Source organism: Pogona vitticeps, chromosome Z, assembly GCF_051106095.1.
Source record: "Pogona vitticeps strain Pit_001003342236 chromosome Z, PviZW2.1, whole genome shotgun sequence".
NCBI classification, from domain to species: Eukaryota; Metazoa; Chordata; class Lepidosauria; order Squamata; family Agamidae; genus Pogona; species Pogona vitticeps.
Window position 1 is genome coordinate 1955865 of NC_135799.1, and position 18617 is coordinate 1974481.

The following is an 18617-nucleotide window of genomic DNA, read 5'->3' on the forward strand; positions in this document are numbered from 1 at the left end:
TACCTGCCCGCTCCCCCTCACACTTGATTTGGGGCTTTATTTTGGGGGGGAGAGAGAGCAGTGGGGTGGGGGGGTCCCTAGAAAGAGGTTCCCACTCACTGCCCCCCCTGACACTCCTCCGGGGGAAGGGGGGAGAATCTCCGGCGGGGCTTTTGTGTGTGTGTGTTGTTGTGTCTCTGTGTGTTTGTGTGTAGGGGGGAGAGAGGCGGGAAGTCAGGGCGGGGGGGGCGAGATCCCGATACCCCAAAGGGGCAGGAGGGCCGCCCCCCCAGCAAGGCCCCCTCTTTGTGTGTTTCTCACGGAGTCCCTTCACCCTTTGTGTGTGTGTGTGTGTGTGTGTGTCTGAGCAGGATCCCCCCCCCCAGGAAAACCCTTTTGTTGTTGGAAAGCTTTGGGGAAAGGGGGTCCTGGAGAGCCCCAAGTAAGAAAATGGGGGGGGCTTTTTGTGGTGGGGGAGAGAAATGGGGCTTGGAGGAGGGAGAAGACAGGGGGTCCAGCTGGGAAGGAGGGGTGTGGATGATGAGGATGATTCTTCATTTCTATGGCACCCAGGGCGGGTGCTGATGCTGCCCCTGCAAGGGAGGGAAGTTCCTGGCCCTTGAACCAGGCCCTGACCTGAACCCAGACCCTCCATCCCACCCCCCCACCCCCCCTTCTCTTCCCACCCAGAGCTCTGTGTCTCTCCGTATGTGGAGTCTTGTGTGAGATTGGCTGCTGCTGATTTGGATCGGAAACAATATTCTCCGGGATCTTCTCTCTCCTCCCTCCCCCCCTCTTCTCAGGGGCGCTTGGTTGGGAGGGAAGGGAGGGGCGGCGGCGTTCCCCCCCGAACTTCTCCTTCCACTTTCTTCTCTCGTGACCCTCCATCGATGTGAGAAAGAGGGGAGGGAGCCCCCCCTTCGATAGGAGCACAAGGAAGGCAAAATCTCCCGAAAGGAAAGATTTTTTTCCATTTGCTCTATGCATAAAAGCCTCCAGGATGATCTTTTCTCTTTCCTCCTAGGAAGGGGGCGAGACTGAATTCCCTTTGCCTTTTTTTGGGGGGGGGGACCGAAAACAAAGAACCACATCCCAGATCCCTCCAACATTTGCAAGGTAAGTGAGATTTCAAGAGGTGGCTGAAGTAGCCTTGCCCCCCCCACACACACTATCTCTCTCCTCTCAGTTTCCCTGGCCTGGCAGGGATTTGAATCCAGGTCTCCTGGTTTCCAGTCCGGTACTCCATCCACAGCACCACACTGCCTCTCTGAACATGTGCAAAGTGCTGGTTTGGGGGGATATGGTTTTCTTTGCATCTTATTTTAAAGTTTTTATTTAAAGATCTCAATCCTGCTCACCCCAACCCCATCCTCGGTCCTCTTGACAAGAGGCAAACCTTGGTTGTCCTGATTTGGGGTGTGTGTGTGTGTGGGGGGGTTCCCCTTGAAGCCTCCCTTCTTGTTCCCCCTTGACAGACAAGACAGACTGGGGGGTTTGGCTTTGCACCCTCCACCTGTACTTCGGACTCTGATGATAATTGATGAATAGGGAAACTCAGTTCTGTTCCCACCTTCTCCTTCAGTGGGAGGATAAAAGGGACAATAGACTAAGGCTGCCCCAGTAGAAAGGTTTATGGGCTGAGCGATGGTTCCTTCCCCTTCCTGCCTCTTCTTTTGGTATCATCATCCTCTCCCACATAGGAATCCATGCGTTCTCCATCCCTTCTAGCCATACCTTTCCTACTTTGTCCCTGTGGCGATTTCCTCTGAAGCCCCTGCGCCCCCCCCAGGCCTTCACGAGGTTCTCGCCCTTCTTTCTTCTTTGCTGCCACCAGATATTAATTCTTTAATACCAAATATGTTTAGAGACAAGTGTGCTGTTTAAAACTTAAGGCTCTTATTTGATCAGGGAAGTTATTAGGTGATAAATATTCATTAGATCAATCACAGGTTGCCAATCACTTGTATTGGAATCAAATCTGATATAACTTTAAAACTCTTTTCGCCCTCTGTTTCAATCTAGGCTCTTACAGATCTCTAACTCACTCTCTAGTCACTTTCAAGATACACACAGTCTCTCTCTTTCTCAGCATCTTCTCCGTCAGATCCCATCCACCAGCCTTTATATATCCAGCTCCCTCCCGCCTTGGCTCCGCCTTCCGCCCACTCATAGGCTCCTGCTATAAGGTTCTGCGGTGACGGACAGGTGAGGACAGGGCTGTTCGCTACAGTCCCCTTTCCCCTCTTCCCTGGCTTGGGCTCCCTCCACTTTCTTTGGGTGGAGGGTAGGGCCCTTCCCCCCCCCCCTTTCTGTCATGGGGCTCTTGTGAGTCTCTTCTTTCCCCTTTTGGGATCTTGAAGATTGAACTAAAGAAGCCACTTCTGCTTTGGGGAACTTTGAAAAGGGAAAAGCAAATGAAAGATCCAATTATTAATCTCAACGTGTGGAGGGCTCTTTAATCCATGCATCGACCTCGGAGTTGCCTTGACAAACTCCCACAGGCTGGGTGGAGGGTCTCCTCCATTTAGAAAGAGCAAGGGAGTGATTCCAAATTAAGGAATTAAAAATGATGTAAGAAATAGCTGGAGAGTTAAAAATACTCCTTCACTTTGACCTGGGCCAGTATTCTTCTGCTTTCTTCTCCTCCTGTTGCTGCTGCTGCTTTATTGGGTTAGCAGGGCTTTGATCAGACCTAAATTGACTTTCCGGGAAGAAAGGAGTTGTTGGGCATTTGTATCTTTTGATGTAAAAACAAAACAAATGAAAAAACCCTGCTAACTCTCTGGAGAATGAAGCAAGTGCTCGTAATGACTAGAGTGGTCGTAATGACCAGATAGACGGGGAATAAACGAAATAAATAAAATAAAAATAAAATAAATAAGCAAAGAAGGAAAGTGAATAAGTGGCCCATCGGCCCGCCCCACAAAGAATGGGGCAAGTATTTTTTTTTCTTTTGCTTTTAGGGCTATGGTGCCCAGATGTGTTAAAAATACATCTTTCTTCAGAAAAGGCATCACACACCAGCTTCTTCCCTCTTCCTTGCCTTCGATGGTGAGGGATGTCAAAGCCTGAGAAAGAGCAGCGGTCAGCTCTTGGTCTCTCCCTCCGTAGGCTTCGTGGTGCCATCAGAGCCTTAACCCATATCATCTCTTCTTTAGGGTGGAGAGCCCTTATGGATCAGGCCAAAGGCCCATCTAGTCCAGCCTCCTATATCTCACAGTGGCCCCAACAGAAGCCCCTGGGAGCGCATGAGACCACGAGATCCCTGTCTCCTGATCCCCCTCTCTTGCATCTGGTCTTTTGAGGTCCCTCCCTTCGAAGCCTGGAGATTATACATCCCCATCATGGCTTGTCACCTCCGATTGACTTTTCTTCCAGAAATCTCTCCAGTCCCCCCTTTTCAAGGCATCTAGGCTAGATGTCACCAGCACATTCTGTGGCATGGAGTTCCACAGACTAATAAAACGCTGGGTAAAGAAATATTTTCTTTCCTCTGTTCTCACTCTTCCAACACTCCATTGGAGTGGACGTCCCCTGAGGGTTCTGGTATTGTGTGAGAGGGAAAAGAGCCCCCGTCTAGGCACTTGATCCATCCCCTGCAGACTTGTATATGTCTCCATCATGTAACCATCCTCTGGCACCTTTTTTCTAGATTCAAGAGCCTCAAACGCTGTAGCCTTTCCTCATCAGGGAGGGCAGCCGTCCCCAGTCATTCTTTGAGTTGCTCCCTAGTGCACCTTTTCCAGTTCCACTCTGTCTTTTTTGAGGTACGTCGACCAGAACTGTCCGCAGTTCTCCAGGTGTGGCCTTACCAGCCTTTTGTATAATGTTGGCTGCTTTGTTTTCAGTCCCCTTTTTAATTATCCCCAGCATGGAATTGGCCTTCTTCAGTGCCGCCGCACACTGGGTGGACCCTTTCATCGAGCTGTCCGCCAGCACACCAAGCTCTTCTTCCTGATCCATCACGGACAGCTGAGAACTCATTCGCTCATGAAAAAAAGATTCAGTTTTATGTCCCACTGTGCAGTACTTTACATTTTTTCATACTGAACCGTATTTGCCATTTTTCCACCCAGTCTCCCAGTTTGGAGAGATCCTTCTACAGCTCTTCACAATCCCTTCGGGTCTTCACCACCCGGAAAAAGTTTCATGTCCTCTGCAAACTTGGCCACCTCACTGCTTATCCCTGTCTCCAGGTCATTGATGAACCGGTTGAAAAGCACCGATGGCAGGACCGATCCCTGGGGCACATCGCTCTTCCCCTCTCTCTATGGGGAAAATTGCACATTGACATTTCCTCTCTTGTTTCCAATGCAAAGTCATTTGGAACTTCTCTTAAGCAGAGAATACCCCCAAAATACAGTGTACAGGGACTTTATACCATAACAGAGTCTTAGATTTCTACAAACCCATTGGCTAAAATCTACTTAATATTGAGATCCTACATCTAATTGGTACACACATGTGCAAAACAAACACATGGGTCCCCTATAGATACTTGGGGTGTGCCCACCTCCCCTTAATGACCTTCTTTTAGAACATGCCACACTGTCCCAACTTCCTTATCTTATATCACCTGGCAAGATCTGCTTTGACTGTATTCCTGCATTGAGCAGGGGGGTGGATTTGATGGCCTTGTCGGCCCCTTCCAATTTCACTTTTCCCTGATTCTATGATTCTATCTGTGTTTAGCCTCTGGGCAGCATTCCTAAATGGGCCATCTGCTAGTTCACTGGTTCTGAACCTTGGGTTACTCAGGAGATTTGAACTGCAACTCCCAGAAGCCTTCACCACCAACTGTGCTGGCTGGGGTTTCTGGGGGTTGCAGTTCAAAAACATCCGAGTAACAAAGGTTAAGAACCTAGGCACTAGTTGAAAGGTGAGGAAGGTGTGAAATACAGGCATTTGATTTGATACAAAGGTCAAGAGAGAAGTAATGCTGAAAACATAATACAGTGGTGCCTCGCATAGCGAGGTTAATTGGTTCCAAAAAAAACATCGCTATGGGAAAACATCGTTAAGTGAAACGTGTTTTCCCATAGAGATGCATTGAAAACCGGATAATCCGTTCCAATAGGAACGGATTATCCGGTTTTCTCCCCCACTATCGGGCGCAGCCCTTTGGGAGAAGCCTCGGGGGAGGGGGGGAAGACGGCATCGGCTCCTGCCTTCTCCCCCACCACCTGGCTTCTCCCAAAGGGCTGCCCCGACTGTGCTTGCAGCAGCGGAAGAGGTGCCCGGTGGAGGAGAAGGCAGGAGCCGATCTGTCATTTCTCCTCCACCGGGCACCTCTTTCGCTGCTGCAAGCAACTTCGGGGCAGCCCTTTGGGAGAAGCCGGGCTGCTCCGAAGAAAGGCAGAAGCCCATCCGATCTCCCCCCCTCCACACCGGGCAGCTTCTCCCGCTGCTCCCGATGGTTGGGAGGGGAGATCGGATGGGCTTCTGCCTTTCTTCGGAGCAGCCCGGCTTCTCCCAAAGGGCTGCCCCGACTGTGCTTGCAGCAGCAGAAGAGGTGCCCGGTGGAGGAGAAATGACAGATCGGCTCCTGCCTTCTCCTCCACCGGGCACCTCTTCCGCTGCTGCAAGCAACTTCGGGGCAGCCCTTTGGGAGAAGCCGGGCTGCTCCGAAGAAAGGCAGAAGCCCATCCGATCTCCCCTCCCAACCATCGGGAGCAGCAGGAGAAGCTGCCCGGTGTGGAGGGGGGGAGATCGGATGGGCTTCTGCCTTTCTTCGGAGCAGCCCGGCTTCTCCCAAAGGGCTGCCCCGACTGTGCTTGCAGCAGCAGAAGAGGTGCCCGGTGGAGGAGAAATGACAGATCGGCTCCTGCCTTCTCCTCCACCGGGCACCTCTTTCGCTGCTGCAAGCACAGTCGGGGCAGCCCTTTGGGAGAAGCCGGGCTGCTCCGAAGAAAGGCAGAAGCCCATCCGATCTCCCCCCCTCCACACCGGGCAGCTTCTCCTGCTGCTCTCGATGGTTGGGAGGGGAGATCGGATGGGCTTCTGCCTTTCTTCGGAGCAGCCCGGCTTCTCCCAAAGGGCTGCCCCGAAGTTGCTTGCAGCAGCGGAAGAGGTGCCCGGTGGAGGAGAAGGCAGGAGCCGATCTGTCATTTCTCCTCCACCGGGCACCTCTTCTGCTGCTGCAAGCACAGTCGGGGCAGCCCTTTGGGAGAAGCCGGGCTGCTCCGAAGAAAGGCAGAAGCCCATCCGATCTCCCCTCCCAACCATCGGGAGCAGCGGGAGAAGCTGCCCGGTGTGGAGGGGGGGGGAGATCGGATGGGCTTCTGCCTTTCTTCGGAGCAGCCCGGCTTCTCCCAAAGGGCTGCCCCGACTGTGCTTGCAGCAGCAGAAGAGGTGCCCGGTGGAGGAGAAATGACAGATCGGCTCCTGCCTTCTCCTCCACCGGGCACCTCTTCCGCTGCTGCAAGCACAGTCGGCCATGCCTCCCACCCTTCTCAAGCCGCAGGAGGTGGGTGGTGGGTGGGAGGCATAGGCGGACTCCTCGCCAGGCACCGCGGCTCAGATCCGATCTGAGCCGCGGTGCCTGGCGGGGAGTCCGGCCATGCCTCCAACCCCCCCACCTCCTGCGGCTTGAGAAGGGGGAGGCATGGCCGGACTCCTCGCCCAGGCACCGCGGCTCCGATCCGATCTGAGCCGCGGTGCCTGGCAAGGAGTCCGGCTATGCCTCCCACCCCCACCCCCACCTCCTTCGGCTTGAGATGGGTGGGAGGCATGGCCGGACTCCTTGGCAGGCACCGCGGCTCAGATCCGATCTGAGCCGCGGTGCCTGGCGGGGAGTCCGGCCATGCCTCCAACCCCCCCACCTCCTGCGGCTTGAGAAGGGGGAGGCATGGCCGGACTCCTCGCCCAGGCACCGCGGCTCCGATCCGATCTGAGCCGCGGTGCCTGGCAAGGAGTCCGGCTATGCCTCCCACCCCCACCCCCACCTCCTTCGGCTTGAGATGGGTGGGAGGCATGGCCGGACTCCTTGGCAGGCACCGCGGCTCGGATCGGATCGGAGCCGCGGTGCCTGGCGAGGAGTCAGGCCATGCCTCCCACCCCCCCACCTCCTGCGGCTTGAGAAGGGGGAGGCATGGCCGGACTCCTCGCCCAGGAACCGCGGCTCCGATCCGATCTGAGCCGCGGTGCCTGGGCGAGGAGTCCGGCCATGCCTCCCACCCTTCTCAAGCCGCAGGAGGTGGGTGGTGGGTGGGAGGCATAGGCGGACTCCTCGCCAGGCACCGCGGCTCAGATCCGATCTGAGCCGCGGTGCCTGGCGGGGAGTCCGGCCATGCCTCCAACCCCCCCACCTCCTGCGGCTTGAGAAGGGGGAGGCATGGCCGGACTCCTCGCCCAGGCACCGCGGCTCCGATCCGATCTGAGCCGCGGTGCCTGGCAAGGAGTCCGGCTATGCCTCCCACCCCCACCCCCACCTCCTTCGGCTTGAGATGGGTGGGAGGCATGGCCGGACTCCTTGGCAGGCACCGCGGCTCAGATCGGATCGGAGCCGCGGTGCCTGGCGAGGAGTCCGGCCATGCCTCCCACCTTTCTCAAGCCGAAGGAGGTGGGGTGGGTGGGAGGCATAGCCGGACTCCTTGGCAGGCACCGCGGCTCAGATCGGATCGGAGCCGCGGTGCCTGGCGAGGAGTCCGGCCATGGCTCCCACCCTCCTCAGGCCGCGGGGGGAGGGTGGTGGGATCCATCCGGATCCCCCCAACCTCTCCCCGCGGCTTGGATCCGACCCGCGGCAGGCTACCCCATGCATGGTCGGACTCCTGAAAGTCTGACCATGGCCGGGGAAGCCAGCCGCGGGGAAGGGGAATCCCAGCGGTGGCCTCGGAAGGACCCTTCGGAAGGGTCCTTCCGAGGCCACCGCAGGCATTTTCCCCCAGCTGAGCTGCGGGAGCACTCCTTCGGAGGCTCCGGCCGCTCAGCTGGGGGAAAATGGTGCCTATGGGGAAAACATCGCAAAGCGATTTTTCCCCATAGGCAACATCGTTATACGATCGCAAAAGCGATGGCAAAAATGCCATCGCTATGCGAATTCATCGTTAAACGGGGCATTCGTTGTACGAGGCACCACTGTACGTAGAATAAAATGTTCTACTCCAAGACCAAGAATAAAACTAATTTTGGCCATATCCAGGTATCACTCCCCCCTTTTTAAATTCTGACAATAGAAACAATGCTGAATTTAAATCTTCTCATTTTTGTTTAGCCTTTCCTGGGCTTTGAGTTGAACAAAAAGCAACACAGAGAGGCAAAAGTCTAGATACAACACATACAAATAATCCCAATATAATAACCACAGTTGGAATTACAAGATATATAGTAGGGTGGAGAAGTCCAGCATCTATGAAGTTATCCAAGACCAATCCCATGAACCTGAATTCAGCTCTTCAAAAGTTCTCTCCCTATCATCACGATTCCTGCCAATCAAGTCTGCTAACAGACAGACAGACAAACCTTTATTGGCATAAAAGAGAATAAAACATAACCAAGCTGGTTCATTAAGTGCCCCATGCATACAAAATCCTGGAGGGAGGAAAGCAGAAGACCAATCCCTAAAAAGATTTAATTGAAAGCGAAACTTCACTTTCTGACAATTGAGCTGATGAAATCTGCAATTCTTTCCAGAATGTCAGGCACCTCCACAGATAACATAAAATGGACTTTGTCCACATCAGATTTTCTCTCCAATTTTATCAGGATCAGTGCCACAAATTTGGAACGACCTCTTTGGTGGTGTGGACAGCGCAGACACATGTGGGCAAGGGTTTCCAATGCACCCTGCTGGCATGAGCAATGTCTTTTGAGGGACGGGAATCCTTTGAACCTACTGTATAGTAAGGTTGCAGGCATGACATTGCATCTGGCTAGGGAGAATGGCCCTGCGTTTTTGTGGACATTTAAGCAGGGAAAGGAAAGCAGCTGGTTTTCCAATCATTTGGAAAGCTTTCCCTTGATTTAGTGAGCCCAAGGAGTCACTACCTAAGCCAATATATATCAGTTTTTTAAAAAGGGCAGTAGTCCCAAAGGGAGGTTTAGAGTCCAGAAATAGTTGATATAATAAACTATCTGGGTCAGAGTTTTAAAAAAGCCAGAATTGAATTGAAATGATCTCAGCCAAGCCATCGTTTCCAAAGAGGAAAATCCGGTCTTTAGACAAAACACCGAATAGGGAAGATAATTTGGTAGCACCAGCACTTTATGTAAGTATAGAGATGACACCCGTTCAATTGACCTATCCATGGCATTTAACCAGAGTGGGATGCCATGCATAATTTGTGGGATAATTTAGGATTTAAAAACCTGTAAAGCCACCAGAACATAACAATTGCCAGGATTATAGTAGAAACAAGGTATTGCCTGACCAGTGAGCCTAGCTCCATATATAACCATTTTCTGATGGGGAGACCAGGAATGTTTGTAATGGAATAGGATGCCTAGGTCTTTATACTCTTTCACCTGTTCGATTTTCAGCCCATTCAGATTCGATTGCAATAGCTTCCACGACTTTGAGAAAACCAAAATTTTGGATTCATCATAATTTAGTTGCATTTCTCTTTGTCCAGGTATTCCACAGTTGTCTTAATTAAACATTTCAAACCTGGATGGAAGTGCAAGATGATAGCAATAACATCCGCATAAAGCAATAACGGGACACAATGTGTCCCCAGTTTTGGTGGATGGCCCTCCACACTGGCTAGAAAGGGGGCTAGATCATTCGTAAATAGGTTGAATAGGGAGGGAGCAAGAATAAAGACCTCCTTCACTCCCTTGTTGGTTGGAAATTGATTAGTTAACTCCACTTTCCAAGAGACACAAACTTGGCATGTTGTGCTAGAGTATAACATTCTTATGAGGGAAAGGAGTCTTTTATCTATGCCCATATTTTCAAGTTTTTCCAAGAGAAGCTCTCGGTCTACCGAATCGAAAGCTGCCTTTAAGTCAAGGAAAGCCACATCCAATTTAGAATTTTCATGCTTAATTGTTTTGTTAATAAGATGCGAAAGTATTTAGCAGTTCATTTACTGTGGCCTTAGCTTTCCTGAAAACAGCTTGCTCAGGGCCAAGCGATGCCTGATTATTCCTCCAGGAATTAAGTTTAATTAGGAGATGTTTTGCATAGAGTTCCCAATAAATGGATTGGTCTCAAGTTTTCTGGAGGCAAGGTTCCTGTTTTTTTATAAACAGGGGCAAGAATTGCATTGGTCCAGAATTTTGGCAAGATCCCATATTATCTGTAGGTGTGAAAAGGGAAGCCCACCAGTCCGGTTTGCATTTCAATAGGTCCAGTGGGATAGCATCATGGCCAGCTGCTTTTCCAGCTTTTAATTGAGTGATTAGATCTTTGGTCTCTTCTATGTTTCTTTGTTGTTTAGTCATGAAGTCGTGTCCAATTCTTTGTGACCCCATGGACCAGAGCACTCCAGGCCCTCCTCTCTTTCACTTCCCCCTGGAGTTCTGTCAATTTCATGTTGGTAGCTTCGGTGATACTGTCCGACCATCTCGGCCTCTGTCATCCCCTTCTCCTCTTGTGTTCACATTTTCCCAACATCAGGGTCTTTTCCAGGGAGTCTTCTCTTCTCATGAGATGGCCAAAGTACTGGAGCCTCAGCTTCGTGACCTGTCCTTCCAGTGAACACCCAGGGTTGATTTCCTTCAGAATTGATAGGTTTGTTCTCCTTGCAGTCCAGGGGACTCTCAAGAGTCTCCTCCAGCACCACAATTCAAAAGCATCATTTCTTCAGCAGTCTGCTTTCTTTATGGTCCAGCTCTCACATCCATACATCACGACAGGAAAAACCATAGCTTTGACTATTCGGACTTTTGTTGGCAAGGTGATGTCTCTGCTTTTTAAGATGCTGTCAAGGTTTGTCATCGCTCTCCTCCCCAGAAGCAGGCGTCCTTTAATTTCGTGGCTGCTGTCACCATCTGCAGTGATCATGGAGCCCAAGAAAGTAAAATCTGTCACTGCCTCCATATCTTCCCCTTCTTTTTGCCAGGAGCTGATCAGACCAGTGGCCATAATCTTAGTTTTTTTGATGTTGAGTTTCAGGCCGTTTTTTGCACTCTCCTCTTTCACCCTCATTACAAGGTTCTTTAATTCCTCCTCACTTTCTGCCATCAGAGTGGCATCATATACATGTGACAAACCCAGACCTACTGGGATCTGCCACACATTTACACTAAGCTGCCACCAACCATTCCCTGTAAGAAGTCACACAGACCAGGGATGGATTTTCAAACAATAAAAAGAATAAGGTTTATTTAAATACACACAGGGAAAATAAAACAATCAGGTGAATAAAATAAAGTAACGTGGCTTATTCTCACTCATACAAGCATACAGTTTGGTTCACACAGAACCTTAACTTAAAGCACAGACCCTGAACCTATCAGTTCTGGCTAACCAACAGACACCTGAACCTATCAGGTTGGTACTCTGACACACAGTAGTACCCTGTCTGACACACAGACTTCCACAACAGCTTCTTCTTCCCAGCTGCTGCTTCGTCACAACCCAGTGTCTCCCAGTGTCTTCCTAGTGTGTGACTTCACCACACAGGCATCACATATTTATACAGTACAGCCCCTCCTCCTGATGTCCCGCCTTCCACTCCCCATAGGATGGAACTTTCCCTCCAAACCCATGACAGACAGGTAACATCAGTGCTGTATGTAACACCTCCCCTCTTTATAAGTTGTTTTGTAGGGGGAAAGCTAAGGTGCTTTTCACCAAAAAACAACCTGAATAAAACATACAAAACCAGTTATACATACCATATTATACTTACTTAAACTTACATTCTAAGTTAACCATAGCAAATAGGCATTTAAACATTTACCATATACAGTACATCAATTTACCTTTATTCATACAAACCAAAATCAAAACCAGGTATATTTTACTTTTTGTCAACATTATATACACATAGTCCATGTTCCTTTCGCCGTCTTCATTCTTCAGGTCTTCTTGATAAGGCGTCAGCAACACAGTTCACTGACCCTCTGACCACCTTCACTTCAAAGTCATAGTCCTGTAGGTTTAAAGCCCACCTCATAAGTTTGCTATTGTGGGTTTTCATTGTCTTTAACCATTGCAATGGTGAATGGTCAGTACACAGAATAAAATGTCTTCCCCAGATGTAAGGCTTGGCCTTCTGGATCGCGTAGACTATGGCCAAACACTCCTTCTCCACGGTTGCCAAATGTCTCTCACCTTTTTGAAGTTTCCTACTCAGGTAGGACACTGGATGCTGGTCACCATTCTCATCCTCCTGGCACAGAACTGCTCCTACCCCGCTGTTAGACGCATCGGTGTAGATGATGAACTCCCGGTCGAAGTCTGGAGCCCGCAGGACAGGATAGTTGATTAACGCCTCCTTCAACCTCTGGAACGCCGCCTCACAGTCGCTGGTCCACGGGATGCGGTCATCAGCCTTCTTCCTCGTCAGATCGGTCAGCGGAGCCGCAATCTCGCTAAACCTCGGGATGAATTTTCTGTAGTAGCCCACCAACCCAAGAAATGATTTGACTTTTTTCTTGGTGTTGGGTCTAGGCCAATCACGAACAGCTTCTATTTTGGTCTCCAGGGGTTTTATCATTCCTCCCCCTACCATGTGACCCAAGTATTTTATTTCTGGGCTACCCAGCTGACACTTGCTGGCCTTTACTGTTAGCCCTGCTGCACTTAACCTCTGCAGCACTAACTCCAGGTGTATCAGGTGATCTTCCCAGGTATTACTGAAGATCCCTATGTCGTCAATGTAGGCCACTGTAAAGTCACTGAGCCCTGCCAAGGTCTGGTCCATCAGCCTTTGGAATGTGGCTGGTGCATTTCTGAGACCAAAGCTCAGGACTCGAAACTCATAGAGACCAAAAGGGCTGCAAAAGGCAGTCTTTTCTTGATCCCTGGGATCAATTCTTAATTGCCAATATCCCTTTACCAGGTCCAATGATGAGATGAACCGACAACCCCCTATGGTTTCAATCAGGTTGTCTAGCCTGGGCATTGGGTAGGCATCAGGAGTGGTTACACGGTTTAATTTCCTGTAATCGACACAAAACCTAATGCTCCCATCAGGCTTGTCCACAAGGACTATCGGAGAGGACCAAGGACTAGAAGAGGGGACGATTATGTTCTCCCTCAGCATCTCGTCCAGCTCCTTCCGCACCTTGTCCCTATAGGGTCCCGTTACTCGGTATGGGGATACTGCCTGCGGGGGTGCATCCCCTGTGTGGATCCGATGCATCACTCCCTTCACTATCCCCGGCTTGTTGGAAAACACCTTTTGATATTTACTAAGCAGCATTTTTAGTTCTTGCTGCTGGTCTTGGGTGAGTGCAGGACTGATCTTTACCTCCTCTGGGTTGTATTTTACTTCCCCTCTACCCTCCCAGAAGGGTAATTCAGCTTCCTCACTCTCGGCTGCTTTTATCGCGAATAAAACCCTCTGTTCCCCTCTGTAGTAGGGTTTTAGGGCATTCACATGAACCACCCTCCTTGCTTGGTTCTCCTCCTGCTCTATTAGGTAGTTCAGGTCTGACATCTTGGAAATGACCCTATATGGTCCTGCCCATTTGAGCTGCAGTTTATTCTTTCTGCAGGGCCTAAGCCAAAGCACTTCCTCCCCTGGGTCAAAGTGTCTCTCTCTAGCTTTGTGGTCATACCATGTTTTCTGTCTGACCTTCTGAGCTTGCAGGTTTTCTGCTGCCAGCTCTAGATTTCTCCTTAGGTCATTCATCAAGGTGTCTATGTAAGTCACAACGTCTTGTGGGTCATCCTGGGTGATCTGCTCCCAATTTTGTTTGATCAAATCAAGGGGCCCTTTCACCCTTCTCCCAAATAAAAGTTCAAATGGACTGAACCCGGTACTGGCTTGTGGCACTGATCGATAAGCAAACAAAAGGGATTGCAGCTTCTGGTCCCAATTGTTTGGATTCTCTGCCAAGTAAGCCCTAATCATGCGCATTAGAGTCCCATTGAACTTCTCAGTTAACCCATTACTTTCCGGATGATAAGCAGTGGTTTCCTTGTGCTTAATTCCACAGATTTGCCATAAGCGTTTCATGAGCTTTGATGTGAACGATGCGCCCAAATCTGTGATTATCTCTGAGGCAAATCCCATCCTGGACATATACCCCACCAAAGCATCGGCCACTGTGTTAGTTTCGATGTTAGTCAAGGGTATGGCTTCAGGATACCTTGTGGCATGGTCCACAATTGTTAGTATGAACCTGTTCCCCCTCTTTGTGGCCTTGGGCAAAGGTCCCACAATATCCACCCCTATGCATTTGAACGGAGTGTCAATCACAGGCAAAGGGCACAACTTTGCTTTGGTCCTATCGCGGTTATTCCCCTGCCTTTGACACACATCACATTGTTTACAGAACTCCCTGATCTGCTTCCCTATGTCAGGCCAGTAGAAATTCTGTGTGATTCTCTGCTGTGTTTTGTTCACCCCTAAGTGTGCAGCAAACATGTCAGAGTGACCCCTTTGTAAGATCATGGGGCGATACTTTTCAAGTACCACCAGCTGACTTCTGATCCCATCTCCCCCTTTTGAGATATTCCTCAGGGTTTCTCTATATAAAATCCCCTTTTTCTCCAGAAATCTCACTGGGGTTTCAGGTGTTAGCTGGGCGCCAGTCACCTGTTCAAAACACTTTTGGAGAGTGGCGTCTGCCTTTTGCTCCTGTCCAAATCGGCTGTCTGTGGTTAAGGTTTCCACCACAGCTTCTGAACTCCCCTCTGCTTCCGTCTCTGGCTCATCATTACCCCCCTGAACTGTCCCTGTGGTGGCTTGTGAGCGTGTAATCACTAGCACCCGTTTCACATGTTCAGCCAGGTCATTTCCCACGAGCACGGCTGCTGGCAGAGTCGATGAAATCGCTAGCCGCCAATCTCCCCTCCAGCCTTGAAAGTTGACAGGTACCTCTGCTACTGGCAGAGAGATTACCTGCCCCTCAATCCCTGCCACCTTCATGGTCTCATTTGGGATTATAAACTCCCTAGGAATAATATCTGGATGGCACAGGGTTACCTGGGAACAAGTGTCCCGCAGCCCCCTATACTGACGGTCAAGTATTCCTACGTCCACCCCGGCTGTCTCAAACAACTGAGAATCTGTTTTCACCAGCAAGCAGCGCTTTACTTCCACAAGAGGACCATTTTCCTCAGCCTGATCAGCAGAGGTAGCTGTTCCAGACTGAGTAGCCATGGCAACAGGCTCCCTCAGTGACACTGAGCTTTGCTCTTTCTGGACACAGAACACAGCTTTTGGCTTGGTCCCACTAGAATTCTGAGGCACCATTCCTTTTAGCTGCTTTAATTTCTCACACTCTGAGATTAGATGACCCTTTCCCTGACAGAAATAACATTTTCTGGTGTATTTTGATTCCCTCTCATCTTGTTTTGGTTTTCCCTCCAAAATCTGAGGTCTTTGTTTCATGTCTGAGGGCTTCCCTTCACCATGGGCCCCTCCCCCTTGCTGGTTTTTCCCTGGTCCCTGAGAGTACTTGCTGTAGGTTTCTTTGGGTTTACCCACAGATTTCCCCTCACCCAAGGGCTTTCTTATTTGGGAAATAAAATCTGCGATCTCTGCGGCTGCTGCCACAGATTTCGGTTTCCTTTCCCTCACCTGGAATTTCAATTCCCCATGCAGGACTGAATAGAACTGTTCCAGTGCTATCAAATCTTTAAGCTGTTCATAGGTCTCTGTTCCCTCCTGAGATAGCCATTTCTCAAGCAGCCTCACCAATTGGGCCCCCACTTGGGTAAAAGTCTGTTCTGGCTTCTTGGTGAGGGACCTGAATCTTTGTCTCAGCTGCTCTGCATTTATCCCATGTCTTGCAAACACCAGTTTCTTAAACTCTGCAAAATCTTTCATCAGTTCCTCAGGCATCTCGGCATAAACCTCAGCCAGGCTACCACTGATTAAAGATCGCATGATGGTCATCTTCTCAGTTTCCCTCACTGAGAAGTCCACAAACGCTCTTTCCACTAAGGAAAAGAACACCTCGGGACAATCTCCCTTGTGGTACACAGGGAATTTCTTCAGGTCAGCCTTAGACAATTGGCCTTCCTCAGAATCCCTATTGTTATTATTGTTCTGGTTCATCATTTCCAGTTTCCTTAATTCAAACGCCATTCTTTCTCTCTCCAATCTTTCCTCCCTCTCCATTCTCTCTCTCTCTAATTCAAATTGCCGCTGTTTCTCTCTTTCCCTTTCCTCCATTTTTTCTCTCTCTAACCTTTCCTCCACTTCAAATTGCCTCATCCTCAGTTCATGCTGTTGGGCTATGAGCAATTTTCTGAGTTCTGGGTCTTGCTCTCCTGTGCTGTCACCTTGCACTGAGCCAAATTCCTCCTCAGATCCTTGGTCAATCTGGGGGTCTTTCACTTCACTCATGTCTGCTACTTTGCTTCGAGTCAAGGGCATAATCCCCCCTCAGAACAGGCTGCTTTAAAACGTCAAGCCTCAAAATAAAACGACCACTTTTTTCCTTCTTGCCTCAGAACCAGCTCTCCCTAGAGATTGCTGCTGTTCTTCAGCACTAACTTGCAACAGTATCGAGTCAGAGCCTACCCCCCTCTGCTGGGCCTCTCAGCTGGCAAGCTAGCTCACTGTTGCTACGCAGTTTTGCCTCAGCTTTTTCCCGCCAAAACTAGGCTGCCTCAGAGCACCTTAATCTAAGTCTCCCCAGTTGGCACGTTCTTCTACTAGCGCACCTCCCCGTGAGGTACACCTAGAAGATTACCTACGCGCCTCAGACTGTCCCTGACTAGACCCCCCTTGCTCTGGGCACACTTGCCAAGGCTTTGCTGGACCACTGGACAACTGGACCAGTCGTATCCCACACGCTGGACACCAATCAATGTGACAAACCCAGACCTACTGGGATCTGCCACACATTTACACTAAGCTGCCACCAACCATTCCCTGTAAGAAGTCACACAGACCAGGGATGGATTTTCAAACAATAAAAAGAATAAGGTTTATTTAAATACACACAGGGAAAATAAAACAATCAGGTGAATAAAATAAAGTAACGTGGCTTATTCTCACTCATACAAGCATACAGTTTGGTTCACACAGAACCTTAACTTAAAGCACAGACCCTGAACCTATCAGTTCTGGCTAACCAACAGACACCTGAACCTATCAGGTTGGTACTCTGACACACAGTAGTACCCTGTCTGACACACAGACTTCCACAACAGCTTCTTCTTCCCAGCTGCTGCTTCGTCACAACCCAGTGTCTCCCAGTGTCTTCCTAGTGTGTGACTTCACCACACAGGCATCACATATTTATACAGTACAGCCCCTCCTCCTGATGTCCCGCCTTCCACTCCCCATAGGATGGAACTTTCCCTCCAAACCCATGACAGACAGGTAACATCAGTGCTGTATGTAACAATACATATCTGAGATTGTTGATATTTCTTCCGGCAATCTTAATTCCAGCTTGGGATTCTTCCAGTCCAGCCTTCCGCATGATGTATTCTGCATATAAGTTAAATAAGTCGGGGGACAATATACAGCCTTGTCGTACTCCTTTCCCAATTTTGAAGCAATCAGTTGTTCCATATCCAGTTCTAACCGTTGCTTCCTGTCCCACATATAGGTTTCTCAGGAGATAGACAAGGTGGACAGGCACTCCCATTTCTTTAAGGACTTGCCATAGTGTGCTGTGGTCCACACAGTCAAAGGCTTTTGCATAATCAATGAAGCAGAAGTAGATATTTCTCTGGAACTCTCCGGCTTTCTCCATAATCCAGGGCATGTTAGCAATTTGGTCTCGAGTTCCTCTGCCCCGTCGGAATCCAGCTTCTACTTCTAGGAGTTCTCGATCCACAAACTGCTGAAGCCTACCTTGGAGGATTTTGAGCATAACCTTGCTAGCGTGCGAAATGAGTGCAATTGTACGGTAGTTGGAGCATTCTTTGGCACTGCCTTTCTTTGGGATTGGGATGTAGACTGATCTTTTCCAATCCTCTGGCCACTGTTGAGTTTTCCAAACTTGCTGGCATATTGAATGTAGCACCTTAACAGCATCATCTTTCAAGATTTTAAATAGTTCAACTGGAATGCCATCGCCTCCACTGGCCTTGTTGTTAGCCAGGCTTTCTAAGGCCCACTTGACTTCACTCTCCAGGATGTCTGGCTCAAGGTCAGCAACTACATTGTCTGGGTTGTCCGGGATATCTAACTCTTTCTGATATAATTCCAGTGTGTATTCTTGCCACCTCTTCTTGATGTCTTCTGTGAGGTCCCTCCCATTTTTGCCTTTTATCATGTTCATCTTTGCACAAAATGTTCCTCTAATATCTCCAATTTCCCTGAACAGATCTCTGGTTTTTCCTTTTCTGTTCTTTTCCTCTATTTCTTTGCACTGTTCATTTAAGAAGGCCCTCTTGTCTCTCCTTGCTATTCTTTTGAAATCAGCATTCAATTTTCTGTAACTTTCCCTATCTCCCTTGCATTTTGTTTCCCTTCTCTTCTCTGCTATTTGTAAGACCTCGTTGGACAGCCACTTTGCTTGCCTGTATTTCCTTTTCTTTGGGATGGTTTTTGTTGCTGCCTCCTATACAATGTTACAAGCCTGTAGTCAAAGTTCTTCAGGCACTCTGT

At 49.6% G+C, this 18617-nt stretch overlaps 2 protein-coding genes and 1 pseudogene across 7 annotated transcripts in view; 2 read left to right on the forward strand and 1 right to left on the reverse strand.

The window, feature by feature from the left end:
* The window catches only part of LOC140702929 (uncharacterized), a 547856-nt pseudogene that overhangs the window by 232405 nt on the left and 296834 nt on the right, over positions 1-18617 (forward strand). The window lies entirely within an intron of this gene.
* Positions 1-18617, reverse strand: part of LOC140702944 (uncharacterized) — a 540061-nt gene that overhangs the window by 208226 nt on the left and 313218 nt on the right. The window lies entirely within an intron of this gene.
* The window catches only part of LOC140702907 (uncharacterized), a 51511-nt gene that overhangs the window by 24195 nt on the left and 8699 nt on the right, over positions 1-18617 (forward strand). For 3 of the 4 annotated variants that reach the window (XM_078382502.1, XM_078382500.1, XM_078382501.1), the window contains exon 3: positions 1004-1095. The exons of the other annotated variant lie outside the window; for it this stretch is intronic. The gene's annotated coding sequence lies outside the window, so the exon portion shown is untranslated. The remainder of the gene's footprint in view (positions 1-1003; positions 1096-18617) is intronic. 4 annotated transcript variants of the gene reach the window in all.